This window comes from Tarenaya hassleriana, unplaced genomic scaffold (genome assembly GCF_000463585.1).
Source record: "Tarenaya hassleriana unplaced genomic scaffold, ASM46358v1 Cleome3, whole genome shotgun sequence".
Classification (NCBI taxonomy): domain Eukaryota; kingdom Viridiplantae; phylum Streptophyta; class Magnoliopsida; order Brassicales; family Cleomaceae; genus Tarenaya; species Tarenaya hassleriana.
This window is the reverse complement of record NW_010966177.1, coordinates 7,712,211-7,725,533: the sequence shown is the minus strand read 5'-3', so window position 1 is coordinate 7,725,533 and position 13,323 is coordinate 7,712,211.

Genomic DNA, 13,323 nt, shown 5'->3' with positions numbered 1-13,323 from the left:
GTATAAACGAAGTATCTTTTGGGATTTACCGTACTTGCGTACTCATAAACTTCGTCACAATCTCGATGTCATGCACATTGAGAAGAATTTTTTCGATAATATCATCAACACACTCATGAATGTGAAAGGTAACATTTTTTTCTATTTTTCCATTAATAATTTTGTGGTTATTTAATTTATATACGTTTTGTTTAATACCTTTTGCAAATTTATTGTAGGTAAATCAAAGGATAACATCGCTTCAAGGATGGATGTTAAGGACATATGTTCTCGAAAAGATTTGGAGATCAGAGCAGATGGAAAAGCTCCTGTTTCCATCTTCAGACTCTCTAAAGATTAAAATCTTGCGATTTTAAAGTGGTTGAGAGATGAAGTCAAGTTTTCAGATGGATATGCTTCAAACATTGGAAGATGTGTTGATCTGGAAGGTGGAAAACTACATGGGATGAAAAGTCATGATTGTCATGTATTTATGCAACGCCTACTTTCTGTTGCCATCGGTGAACTGCTACCACAACCTGTAACCGAAGCTTTATGCGGTACGTGTGCATATTCCTAGTTAAAATTAACCACATGTAATGAATAACAATATCTTACGCTTATAAATTTAATTAATATCGTTACAGGTATCAGCATGTTCTTCCGAGACATTTGTTCTAAGAACTTAAATGTCAAAGATGTTGAAACTATGAAGACTAATATTCCGATCATTCTGTGCGCGTTTGAAAAGGTAATTAAGAAACTAAATTTTTTTGTAAGTTATTTAAGTTCATGTTATATGAAATTTTAATTAACATGTTTGATGTACAGATATTCCCCCCATCGTTCTTCGATGTTATGGAGCATTTGACGATACATCTTCCAGATGAAGCAATCCTCGGAGGACCGGTTCAATTCAGATGGATGTATCCGTTTGAAAGGTTCTTCTACCATCTTAAGCGCAAGGTAGAAAACAAGAATAAACCAGAACGTGCAATCGTCAAACAGTACGTTAATGAGGAGGTGACATTTTTTACAAACTACTACTTCGAACCTCATGTTCAAACGAAACACAGAAGTGTATCTACACATGCAGACGAAGAGCGACTGTTTGAATACAACGAAATTGCGCCACATATGTTCTATCAGACTGGATGGCTTAGTGGAAAATCCAGTCGACGTTGGTTAATCGAAGAGGAGTATCGACACACACACACTTACATCTTATTGAATTGTGAAGACATTCGACCCATTGAGCGTTTGTTTGACGAGGACATGATACGTCAACATCCAGATATTGATGGTGATGGTCTGATCAAGATGAAAGAAACATTCTTCTCGACTTGGTTATATCAGTATGTACGTATATTAGTTAACTTCTTTAATTTATGTCTATGTTTATTATTATAATATTAAATGTAACCATAATTGTCTCATTGATTTCAGGTTCAACAATCACCGCATCATCCAGTCTGGTTGAAATATTTGTTCCACGGTCCATCGAGAAATGTGACATGTTATCCGATCATGTTCACAAGAGGGTACACGTTTCACACATTCGATCATGGTTCAGAACGACGAGTATCGAACTACGGAATTTGTGTTCGAGGTTCCGTAAGCTGTGACGTACCGAATGAACCTGATTTCTACGGCATTCTTAAGGAAATCATTGGTTCTCGAATACAATGGTTATGTTGGACTACGAATGGTTTTATTCAACTGTGACTGGTTTGATCATACACAGGGCAGAGGCATCAGAAAGAACGCTTCCGGAACTGTTGATGTTAACATCACAAGAAAGTATAAAAAATACGATCCATTCATCCTTTCATCCCAAGCTGATCAGGTGTGTTTTATGTCTTATCCAAGTATTAAACGGCGGCGTGAACAATTGTGCGGTCATCAGAATACAACCACGACGAATATCCCATGAAGAAAATGCAACCGATTCAACAATGTTACCTCTTCAAGAAATCATTCATGACGTCGAAGAATTAAACGCGTTGACATTGTCGTCATTTGATAATCTTATTGGTCATATTGAAGATGATATTCTACATGTTGATGAAAATATTGTTGAAGAAGGAGATAGTGAACTCGAAGAAAGTGATGTAAACGATGAGGATGAAGAGGATTCTGATTGAAAAAAATATATATATATAGATTTAGCAATGAAATTGCGTTGCTAACGTTGTAGCAACACAATTTAGTTGCTAAATCATGTTGCTAATTGTGGTAGCAATGAAATTGCATTGCGACCTCCATGCAGAATCGGTCTACATGCAGGCGACAAGTAGCAACGATTCGTCTCCTTTCGCAACGAAATTGCGTTACTAAATCAACTAGCAACGAAATTTCGTTGCTACTGTACGATTTGACCGTCGCAGTAATCTGAAACCTTGCAATGATTTGAATCACTTTAGCAACAAAATTTCGTTTCAAAGTAGCAACGGAATTTCGTTGTTAAACTGCGTGAAATCCGATAGTCTCTGGCGAATTCACTGCACGCATTTACTACTCCGCGTTTGCAATGAAATTTCGTTGTAAAGGCCGTTAGCAACGAAATTTCGTTAGTACATTGAAACGAAATTTCGTTGCAACGTTCCGCTATATAAAGGAACGAATTTCGTTTCTACTCTCCACAATTCCAACAACAAATTCACTTTCTCTCTCTAAACTCTTCTTCCAATACCCTAATCTTTCTCTCTACCTCTATTTCCAAAAAGTTTGGTAAAACTTATATATTTTCGATAACGCAATTATATTTTCGTGTATAATTTATATAAATTTTAATAATTGTTTTTTTTTTGCAGGAAAATGGATAGGAGATTTGCTGCACGTAGCTACGGACGCGGTAGCGGATCGATTCCGCCACAACAAACTCCCGAAGCTTCACAGCGGGTTCAGTACTCCGACATCACGTCCAAACCACAGAGGACGCGATTGCGTAAACTCCATCCTAACAAAGAGGATGGGGCATTGTTGTAAAATTTAATTATTTTTTGAAAAAATTAATATATAAATTTGTTTTATAAATATAGATTAATTATTAAATTTTTAACTCTTATATATCACAGCAAACAACGCTTGAAGAATCTCAAGCGTCTGCGTTGGGAATGAATACTACAACGCAATTGTCCCAACAACAAATCGATGAACTATATGTCAAGGTAATTAATTAGTTTATTTTTTATTTCTGATAATGTTTTATTTTTTAGTTATAATTAAATAACATACTAATTGAGATATTTGAATTCAGACCGTAAAACCGAACAAATACGGTCGTATATATGGACTTGGGTCGCTCAAACAAGATATCGTCAACACCGCTGCCGGGGAAGGAGGAGCACCAGTTAATCAGGAGATTGTCACACTTTAGCGACGACTCCAAGAATCAGAAGAACAGGTGCTAAACAATTTTGTGTCGCGAGCTGAGTACGACGAACTAAAGAAGCGACCCAACTACCTCTAACTGCTAGTTGACCAAAACATAGGAAATGTCAATAACGGCGGTGCAGGAGGTAGCGGTGCAAATGATGATGCTCCCGACGATGGTGGTGAAGATGCGCCCGATGTTAATTTGAACAATTTTGATTTTCAATAAATTGTTTTTTTTTTGTATTTTTTTTAAAAATTTTTTAAAAATTTAGCGACGAAATATTTCGTTGCTAATAACGTTGCTACAGAGTTTTTGCAATGCAAAAAATAGTTGGTTCAAACGTTGCAAGAATGTTTGCAACGCAACGTTGCAACGCAATTTCGTTGCAACATTATCATTTTTATAACACGTGGAACAACCATTTCGTTGCTAAGCGTTGCTATTAGCAACGAAAAATTTCGTGACGAATACGTTGCTACTACCAACGCAATTGCGTTGCTAATGTTACAACGCTGTAGCAACGCAATTTTTTTCATTGCAAGTAGCAACGAAAATAGCTTCGTTGTGATTTCGTTGCTAACGTTGCAATGAAATTGGTTGCGTTGCTAGTTGCAACGATTAGCAACGATTTCTGTTTTGCAACGACGAGTTAGCAACACAAGAAATTTCGTTGCAAAAGGCGTTTTGCAACGAAATTTTCCTGTTAGCAACGAAAAAATTTTGTTGCAAAAAAATAGTTTTCTTGTAGTGATTGAGCCATTGAAATTATAAGGCTTCGGATGACTCATCGTTGGTAGTCTCAACTTCTCGACAAATAATGTGTTTGTCACGTTAGTGCAACTTCCACCGTCTATGATAATACCATACACCTTGTTTTGCACAATACAACGAGTATAGAAAAGGCTTTCCCTTTGCACATTCGTCCCTTCCTTTGCATGCAGGTTAAGTTTCCTTGCAACTTGGAGACCTCGTTTTTCCGCTCATACTCCACACACTCATCTCGAAATTTACTGCCTTCTTCTCCTTCGGCTCCTCACTATTTGCCTCCATCTCGATCTCTCCATCCGTTCGGACCACCATTACCCATTTGTTGTGGGATATAGTAGAAATATCCTTAAAATACTATAACTACTTTAGTGTCTACCCTTCAAAAAGTATTTTTTTTATAAAAAAGTTGGAACAAGTAAAAGATATATATATATATCCTTATATTTTAATGAAAAGACCATGATGATTCTATGTTTTAAATAAAAAAACAGTGAAGTTAATAATAAGGAGTAATCGCATATAAATACATGAACTTTTACAAAATTTCCAATTAAATATCTGAGCTATAAAACTCTCAAATCAATACCTAAACTTTTCAAAACTTCCATATAAATGTCTAAACTTTTAAAAAACTTCCAAATACAACAATTTTTGTTGACGACATTAATCGACGAAGTGATCGAATTCCATTATAAATTAAACGACGTTAATGGAATTTGATTCTATTTGGAAATTTTTTAAAAGTTTGGGTATTTATATGGAAGTTTTGAAAAGTTCAGGTATTGATTTGGGAGTTTTATATTTCAGGTATTTATTTGAGAATTTTGTAAAAATTCAGGTATTTATATCTATATCCCTAATAATAAAAAACTGCACTTTCCTTTTCCTATCTTTTCATTCTCTCTCCTCGGAGACTGCTTTTCTCTCTCTCTCTTATATGCACCCTCTCTCCTCCGTTTTGCTCTTTCTCCTCCGATTTGCTTCGTTTGTACTCTGATTTGTTTGCTCTCTCTTCAGATTTGCTCTCCCTCTCTCCCCTCTGATTTTCTTCTTTTCTCCTCTGATTTACTTGCTCTCTTTTTAGATTAGCTCTCTCTTTCCTCCGATTTGCTTCGTTTCTCCTCTGATTTGCTTGCTCTCTCTTCGTCAGTATGCAAAATAGCTTTAAAAATCATGGAAATCATGTTCTTTGTGATTTGAAAGCCATGTATGGTGTTCTTTGGGACCTGTGACCCATGTGATCTGTGACCGTCTTCACCATTTTGTCTCATATTAGTCATATTTAATCATATTTAGTCATTTAGGTTAACTAGATCATGTGACAACCCGAGTTTCATGACATTTGAACTTTGTTTCATATAATGAATAGGCTATAAGGATTATAAGGGTTGTTATAACTCATTGAATACTTATCAAATAAAATCTTGCAAGATATAAAAGGGAATATATAAGAAAAAAATTTGATGAAAATCGGATGCATAGTTAGTGTTTATCATATTATAGGGTGTCAGTAATTAGACGTATCTCCCTGGATATTTAGAATTTGAACTTGATTACAAAAGCAAAGTTGTAGATAAGAGTATCCTCTACAACTTTGTAGTTGAACGTAAATTCTAAATCACCATGGATTGGTGGAAAAATATAACGCAATGTATCATACCGAACATGGTTAGAATAGATTTCGGAATGTGCCTAATTGAAGCCTTATTAAACCTTAGGATTATGAGATAAGTCTGATAAAGTCATTTTCATGAGAAGAAATGATTGAATACACCTAAAACCTATGTCTTTGTGACACTTGGTGGGTCACCTCTTTGTGCATCAAGACCCCTCATACAAGCTCAATCATTAAGTCTGTTGTTTTGTTATGCAAACAAGCAGACTATAGAGAGGGATATAAGAGGAGGTCGTGGGTTAGAGAAAGGAAATGGAGAAAAGGAAGAAAGAAGAAGAATTTCATAGGAAACTTCACAAAGAAAGAGAATAAGGACTTATACTTCAAGGTGGGGTTTCTTTGGTTTTGTTTCTCCATATTCTTTTTTTTTTTTGGTAATCGTAAAAAATTTCTGTACAGCTGCCCAAGTACATATCTGAAGAGTTTGTCAGAGTTACAATTGATTAAAAAACAACATTTCCAAAATAACTATTACAGTCTGTCAAATAATTGAAACCAGAGAGCCATAGGAGAGAAGCCCGGATTTGGAGCAGTCAGCACGTCACGATCAGCCGAGATCTTGCGCTTGGTGGATTGGAGGATCTACTTACGCAGCACCTCCACCGGACGTGACACCGAGCGGTGGATCCTGCAATTCCTTTCACCCCATAGCATGTATATAGCCGCTTGGAATAAGAGTATCACCATAAACTTGAGCAAGCGATGAGTGTTTAAGTTGGTCCGCCAACAGAGAGGGCCATAGTTGAGCGGAATATGAGCATTTGAAGAATAAGTGATTTATCGATTCAGCTTCCATATCGCAGAGAACACATGATGTAGGTGTGTTCAAGCCCCGTTGCGCCATTCTGTCACGGGTCGGAAGCCGATTCCTAGCTACCAGCCAAGTGATAAAAGCGTGTTTGGGAATCGAACGCGGGAACCAGACTGAATTTTTCCAGGGAACTGCCGGCGGTGGTAGACAAAGGAAGGACCATGTCTTTTTTGTCGAAAGCAGCAACCTCGGAGCATGTTTCAGACCAGTAATATTGGTCAGCATGATTGGAGAGGCTGGGATGCGTGTGGCTCAGCAGTGCTTGGTGGATGGCGATGGTCGCATCACAGCGTGCAGCAAATAGCTGCCAGCCCCCTGCCTTGCTCACGTCGGCCACCGAAGCTTGTAACGGAACCCCCAGAAGTCGGGGGCCTATAGGACCTGTAATCAAGATAAGAGGTCCCATCGGGAGCAAAGAATCATACCAGAAGCTGCATTTTTCTCCATTTCCGACTTTGCATTTCATAAGTGACCGAGCTATTGGGCGTAATCTAAGAAGCTTATGCCACTGCCAACTCCCCTTACATCTGTCCTTTAGTGCCCAAAAAATTTTCCCTCTGATTAGGTTTTGTTGCACCCAAGAAACCCACAGAGATCCCGCCTTAGTGAATAAAATCCATATTAGTTTAAGACAGAGCGTTTTGTTCCATTCCGCCAGCTTACGCAGTCCCAGTCCCCCGTTAGCTTTCGGGCTGCATACCACTGTCCAAGAAACTTTAGCTCCTCTGGCTGAATCCGGAGCCCCTGACCACAAGAACGCTGCGCACATCCTCTCGATATCCTTCAGGCAAGTTGTAGGCATGATGAATGCTGCTGCCCAAAAATTGATGATGCTATATACAACCGACTTTATGAGCTGAAGACGGCCAGCGAAAGACAGATGTTTTGCCATCCACGAACAAAATCTTGCTCGGATGGTATCCTTTAGTGGGGCGCAGTCCCTTTCACGGAATCTGGTAGCAGAAAGGGGAAGGCCTAAGTATCTGACCGGGAGCCTTGCCGCTGATATACCTAATCTTTCGGCCATCAAATCTGTATGTGTCTGGTCATCACCATCCAAAAACAACGAGGTTTTCGCCTTGTTGACCTTCAAACCCGAGACTTTGTGAAATACTTCAAGCGTGTTCAGTATTCCCGAGAGGGAGTTGAATGAGGGATCCGCAAATACTAAAATATCATATGCGAATGATAGATGAGAGACCATAGGGTTTCTACATTTCGACGGTAATCCAATATTGCCTCTAGAAACCTCCTTGTTCAGCATACGAGAGAAGAAGTCCATGACCAAGACAAACAAATAAGGGGAGATCGGGTCACCTTGTCGTAATCCTTTCTTCCCCTGAAAAAACCCAGTGAGTTCTCCATTGAAAGATACCGAGAAGGCTGGAGTTGTGATACATTGGTTAATCCAGTTTATGAACACCGGCGGAACTTGGAGGACCCGTAGTATCTGTTTCTCCCTATTCTTAGTATTTATTTGTTGGTTATTGAGCTATTGGTGGTTCTAGCTGGTTGGAATTAGGTTTATAATTAGTATTAATGTGTGATTAGTGAAGAAATGTTTGGAAAAACTCGGTTTTGGAGGTGAAGGGGGTAGAACAGAAAAATTTCAGAATTTTTCGACAAAGAGTACCTATTATATATTTGTTATTTCTCATTTAGAAATATAGAGGAGTGAAGCATGGTCTGTTAGGCTCAAGTTTCATTGAAAACCGATAAATAAAACAAACGTTATGTCGATATTAGTTGAAAGGTAATACAGAATATCTTCACATCGCTTACATAACAATGAAATGTACTGCATACTTGTTGTGTGTTCAAGTATGCTAAAGAAATGACGTGAAGTGTACCTCACCCTTGATGTGGATTCAAGTGTGAAGGTAGGTGAATGTTATGGTATGTATATGAAATGTATCACAAGCTTGACGATGATCAAGTGTGATGATGGAGATATGTGAAGGGTACCTCTCATTGTTATGTAAGCGATGTGAAGATAGGAAAAATGTTATGTATGTTTGTTATGTTTAAAGTGATGTTTATGCCATGCTCATAGACATGTTATAATAGATTATCTTTATTATGCTTGCACTACACGATGGTACGATCACGAGCACGACAAGATCCCATGTTAAGAAGGTACAAGTAAGACATACTTTTTTCAATTTGAGGCATGCCATTTTTATGCATGTGATTGTTAGGAAAATTGATTACATGCAATTGACGATCAGTAGAGACAGTAGGTTTACGTGAAACTTTGACTAGTATGTACGCACCAGGATAGGAGGGCTTTGGCGCGCTGACGTTTTAGTATGTTATATGTAATGATAGTACAACTCACTTCGCGGTTGTTATATAATGATAGTACAATATTTCTCCTATGAATATTTTACACTTACATGTTTACATTATACTGTGATATATTTCCGCTGTATATGCACGGAAGAAAATTTTAAACATATATATATATATATATATATCGATATGTCTATATTAACTATATACATACATATAACAAATATTTTATATATACATGAATTTGAATATATATATATATATACGTATATATATATATATATATCAATTTGAATGTGTATATACAAAATATATATATATATATACATATAAATATATATATATATATATATGTATGTATATATAAATATTTATATGTATAAACATTTATATATGTATATATATTAATATTATAAGATATCCGAAGTTTAATTTGGAGCAGTTGGATGATGGTCAATTGGAACTCTAGGGTTAAGGAGGATTGAGTTGGAGTAGTGGAAGGATGGATGACCTATTGGGAAGTGAGTTTCGGGATCGGAGTCGGGTTCGCGGTCGGGGCCAAGGCCGGGGTTAGGGTTGGGATCGAGAATATGTTTTGAATTTTTCGTTGTAAAATTCCAACGGATTGCGGTTGGAAATTCCGTTGGAAAATTCCAACGGATATCGGTTGGAAATGCTGTTGGAATTTTCCAACGGATATCGTGTGACACCCGAAATCCGTATCCCGCAATACGAGTTGCGTCACATAGACAACTAAAATAAAAACACAATTCCAAAAATCTACGGGAATTTAAAACTTTTATTTTCCAGAGTTAGCGGAAGAAAAACATTCTTACATACATATATGATACATTATTTTCAGTTATAATTATACATAGTTGATGGTAGTATAACATTATTACAAACTGTGAAAGTTTACCTCTGATATAATATCAAAACCGTTTCCCAAAAGTATAAGCGTATCATATTAAATAATTATACATGATCAGTGGTGATAAGCTACCCAGGTCTACGATGTCCGCTCCTCGGCTACTGCTGCTCACGACTTGAAATGTTGCGTAACAACGTCCTAAGCTTAGATCTAGAGTGAACTCGGGCGTGACCCGGAGTTCTATTCTCATGGAATCAGGAAAAACAAATACATATATGTATATATATATATATATATTAATTTTCTAGTAAACAGGAATCAAAAACATGGAATCAATGATAAGCATATCAGTAATCACAATCAAGTATGTACGACAAGTCGTAGGACGTAGTCCATCAAATCGTCTCTACGCGCACCATGAGTCGGTAAGGTATTCCCCATGTGCGTAGCACAACCACCACTGTCCTTGGAATCCATCTACTCCGTAAATATATATATTTTTCTCCGCCCGAACACATCACCCCACTCTAGCATCAATGTCACCTCTCGATACTAGACGTGTCACCCCACTCCGGCATTGATGTCACCTCTCAATACCGGAGCTCACCAGACGTCGGCTACAACCGACGCCATCGACTATAACGGGAGAACCAATCGCTGCAACTCTCCCTCGCCGACCATCCGCCGCGGAAATACTTGTCAGGTTCGTACCCGAACCTGGCAGAGAAAGTCCATACCACCTCTTCGGGAGTCCCCAATCTACCCGAATCTCAGGTATGTGTAATGCCTCATCCTCGGGATACTCATATCCCGGGATCCGCTCCGTCACTAGCGGAAACGTTGCCGTGGTTCCAAGAACCGTATGTTCCTCGTCACGCAATAGTATCGACTACAATCGACTATCTACGCAAGTCATCGGGGTGCCCATGACCGTCTTATCGTTCGAACGTTGGCGCGATTAGGTCATCGCCACATTCACAATCATATCCCATATGGATGACATACGACCCGGATCAGATGGCCCATGAATGGGACACAATCTCGCAAGCATCGTGCATTCAATCACAAACGTCCCTTTCTACAATCACGCGTTATATGTTAATCCGAACCCTTTCGAATTAATGTTAACGCCATGCCAGCTACCCCAGTAACACACATTTATATAGTTTATTTACTATACATGCATTTCCGCTTGCATAGTCTTTTATATTTATTTATATATTTTCTTTGAGTCTTTCTAATCCTATTACCGAATTGTACCTCCGGTATGATCTATCTGGTCCCGGTCCGTCCGGATAACCTATCTAGTCCCTAGACCGATCGGTCTATTCGGTTCAGAACAGACGTTCCGCTTTGTCCAGACCGGACGGTCTGACTTGTCCAGAACGGACGATCCGGACTATCCAGAACGGACGATTTGGACTTCGTCTTCAACCTTTGGACTTCGCGTTTTCTCCCGCAAACCTAGAACGGACGGTCTAACCACAAACCGGACGTTCTAATCTTCGGATTTCATCAAAAACATTCAAACATGCACGATTCACTATGGGTGATACACTAAAACTCATAAAATTGCATGTAGAACAAGAATCAAACAACAATTTCGCACGAATCACCCAAAAACCCAAAATCCCATGTCAACAGACTTCTGAATTAAACTCGAATTCACTCACCTCGGGTTAATCTCGTGTTCTGGGTGACGGCTAGGGAGCTTGGTGATGATGCTCCTCTTGTTCTGTAGAAGCAAGTAAGGACGTGAGTTTCTCGGGTTTCAGAGAGAATTCGGCTCTGAGGTTGAGGAAGAATGAAGAGGAAGAAGATGGCTAAATAGAGCTCGAAATGGACGAATTTTTGGTAGAAATTCGGACCCAGGGTGGAAAAATCGCATCCTACGGTCTCTAGGGTCGAGAAAATTGGACTTTTGGTCGGGATTTGGTGCGCACGGGTTGCTTTCAGGTCGGACCCGGACGAAAATTGCGACTTTCGTCGCTACCGACAGTCAGGTCTGTCCGCTCCGGATGGCCTGGTCTGTCCGTTCTAGTCTGATCGTGGTCCATCTGGTCCGGGATATCTAGGCCGGACGGTCCAGAGTTTTTTTTGTTTAAATATGGGTTGTTACAATCTACCCCCTTAAAGTGAATTCTTTCTCGAATTCAAACGATCTTAAGTTGAAAGTTACGTACCAAATAGATGGGGGTAATGATCGCGCATCTCCTTCTCTGGTTTCCACGTCATGTCAGAGACTCCTTGACTGCGCCATAGAACTTTAACTAAGGGAATCTTCTTATTCTGCAACTGCTTCGTCTTGTAGTCTAGGGGTGGGCGTTTCGGAAAACGGTTCGAGTTCGGGACAGAATAAATCGGTTCGGTTCTTTCGGTTTTACAAAAATAGGTACCAATCGGGTTATTTATTATATTCGGTTCGGTTTGGTTTCGGTATCAGTTCAATTTCGATATCGGTTCGGTTCGATTCCGGGTTTTATTAAATAAATGATAGATTTCTTTTAAAAATATTTGGTTTTTCGGGATTTTTAAAGTTCGGGTCGGTTCCGGAAAAATTCGGTTCTCTAAAAATGGTACCGTTCGGGAAATAACAGCAGTTTCGGGTCGGTTCGGTTCTTCAGAACCGAACCGAAACGCCCAACACTTAATGTAGTCCATGATTTGTAGCGGCTCATCACGAAAGTGAACATTGTGGGTAACCTCAATCTCCTGCGGTCGTAAAATGTGGGACGGATCTGCCACGTATTTGGACACGTGGAATACATCATGTATGTTACCGAGTTTTGCCGGTAACTCCACTCGATACGCCACTGCTCCCACTTTTCCAATTATTGGATACGGCCCAATATAACGAGGTTTGAGCTTCCCCGTTTTACCGAACCTTGCGTGTCCTCGAATCACCTGTACCCGAAGAAATACTTGATCGCCCACCTCTAGTTGGAAATCCCGTCTCCTTTTGTCTGCATAAGACTTCTGACGGTCTTTAGCGACTTTCATGTTAAATTTGATATTTCTGATAACCTCAGTCGTTTCCTCCACAATTTTCGGCCCAAAATTTCGTCGTTCTCTGATTTCCGTCCAACATAGTGGTGTCTTACAAGGCCGCCCATATAGTGCCTCGTAAGGTGGCATACCGATACTGGCATGAAAACTGTTTTGTTGTACGTAAATTCACATAACATCAGGTGTCGGTCCCACGGAATTCCCCAATCTAGTATACACGCTCTCAACATATCCTCGAGCGTTTGAATAGTCCGTTCCGACTATCCATCTTTCTGTGGGTGATATGTCGTACTCATCTTCAACTTCGTTCCCAATTCATCTTGTATAGCATTCCATAATCTCGAAGTAAAGCAAGGATCTCTATCAGAGATGATCTCACTCGGCACTCCATGTAATCGGACAATCTCAGCCACATAGATCTGTGTCAATCTCTCAACTGTGTACTCTTGTCGGATCGGTATAAAATGTGCCGATTTGGTTAATCGGTCCACAACCACCCAAATTATATTCCTCTTCATCGGAGTTGTTGGCAATCTAACCAC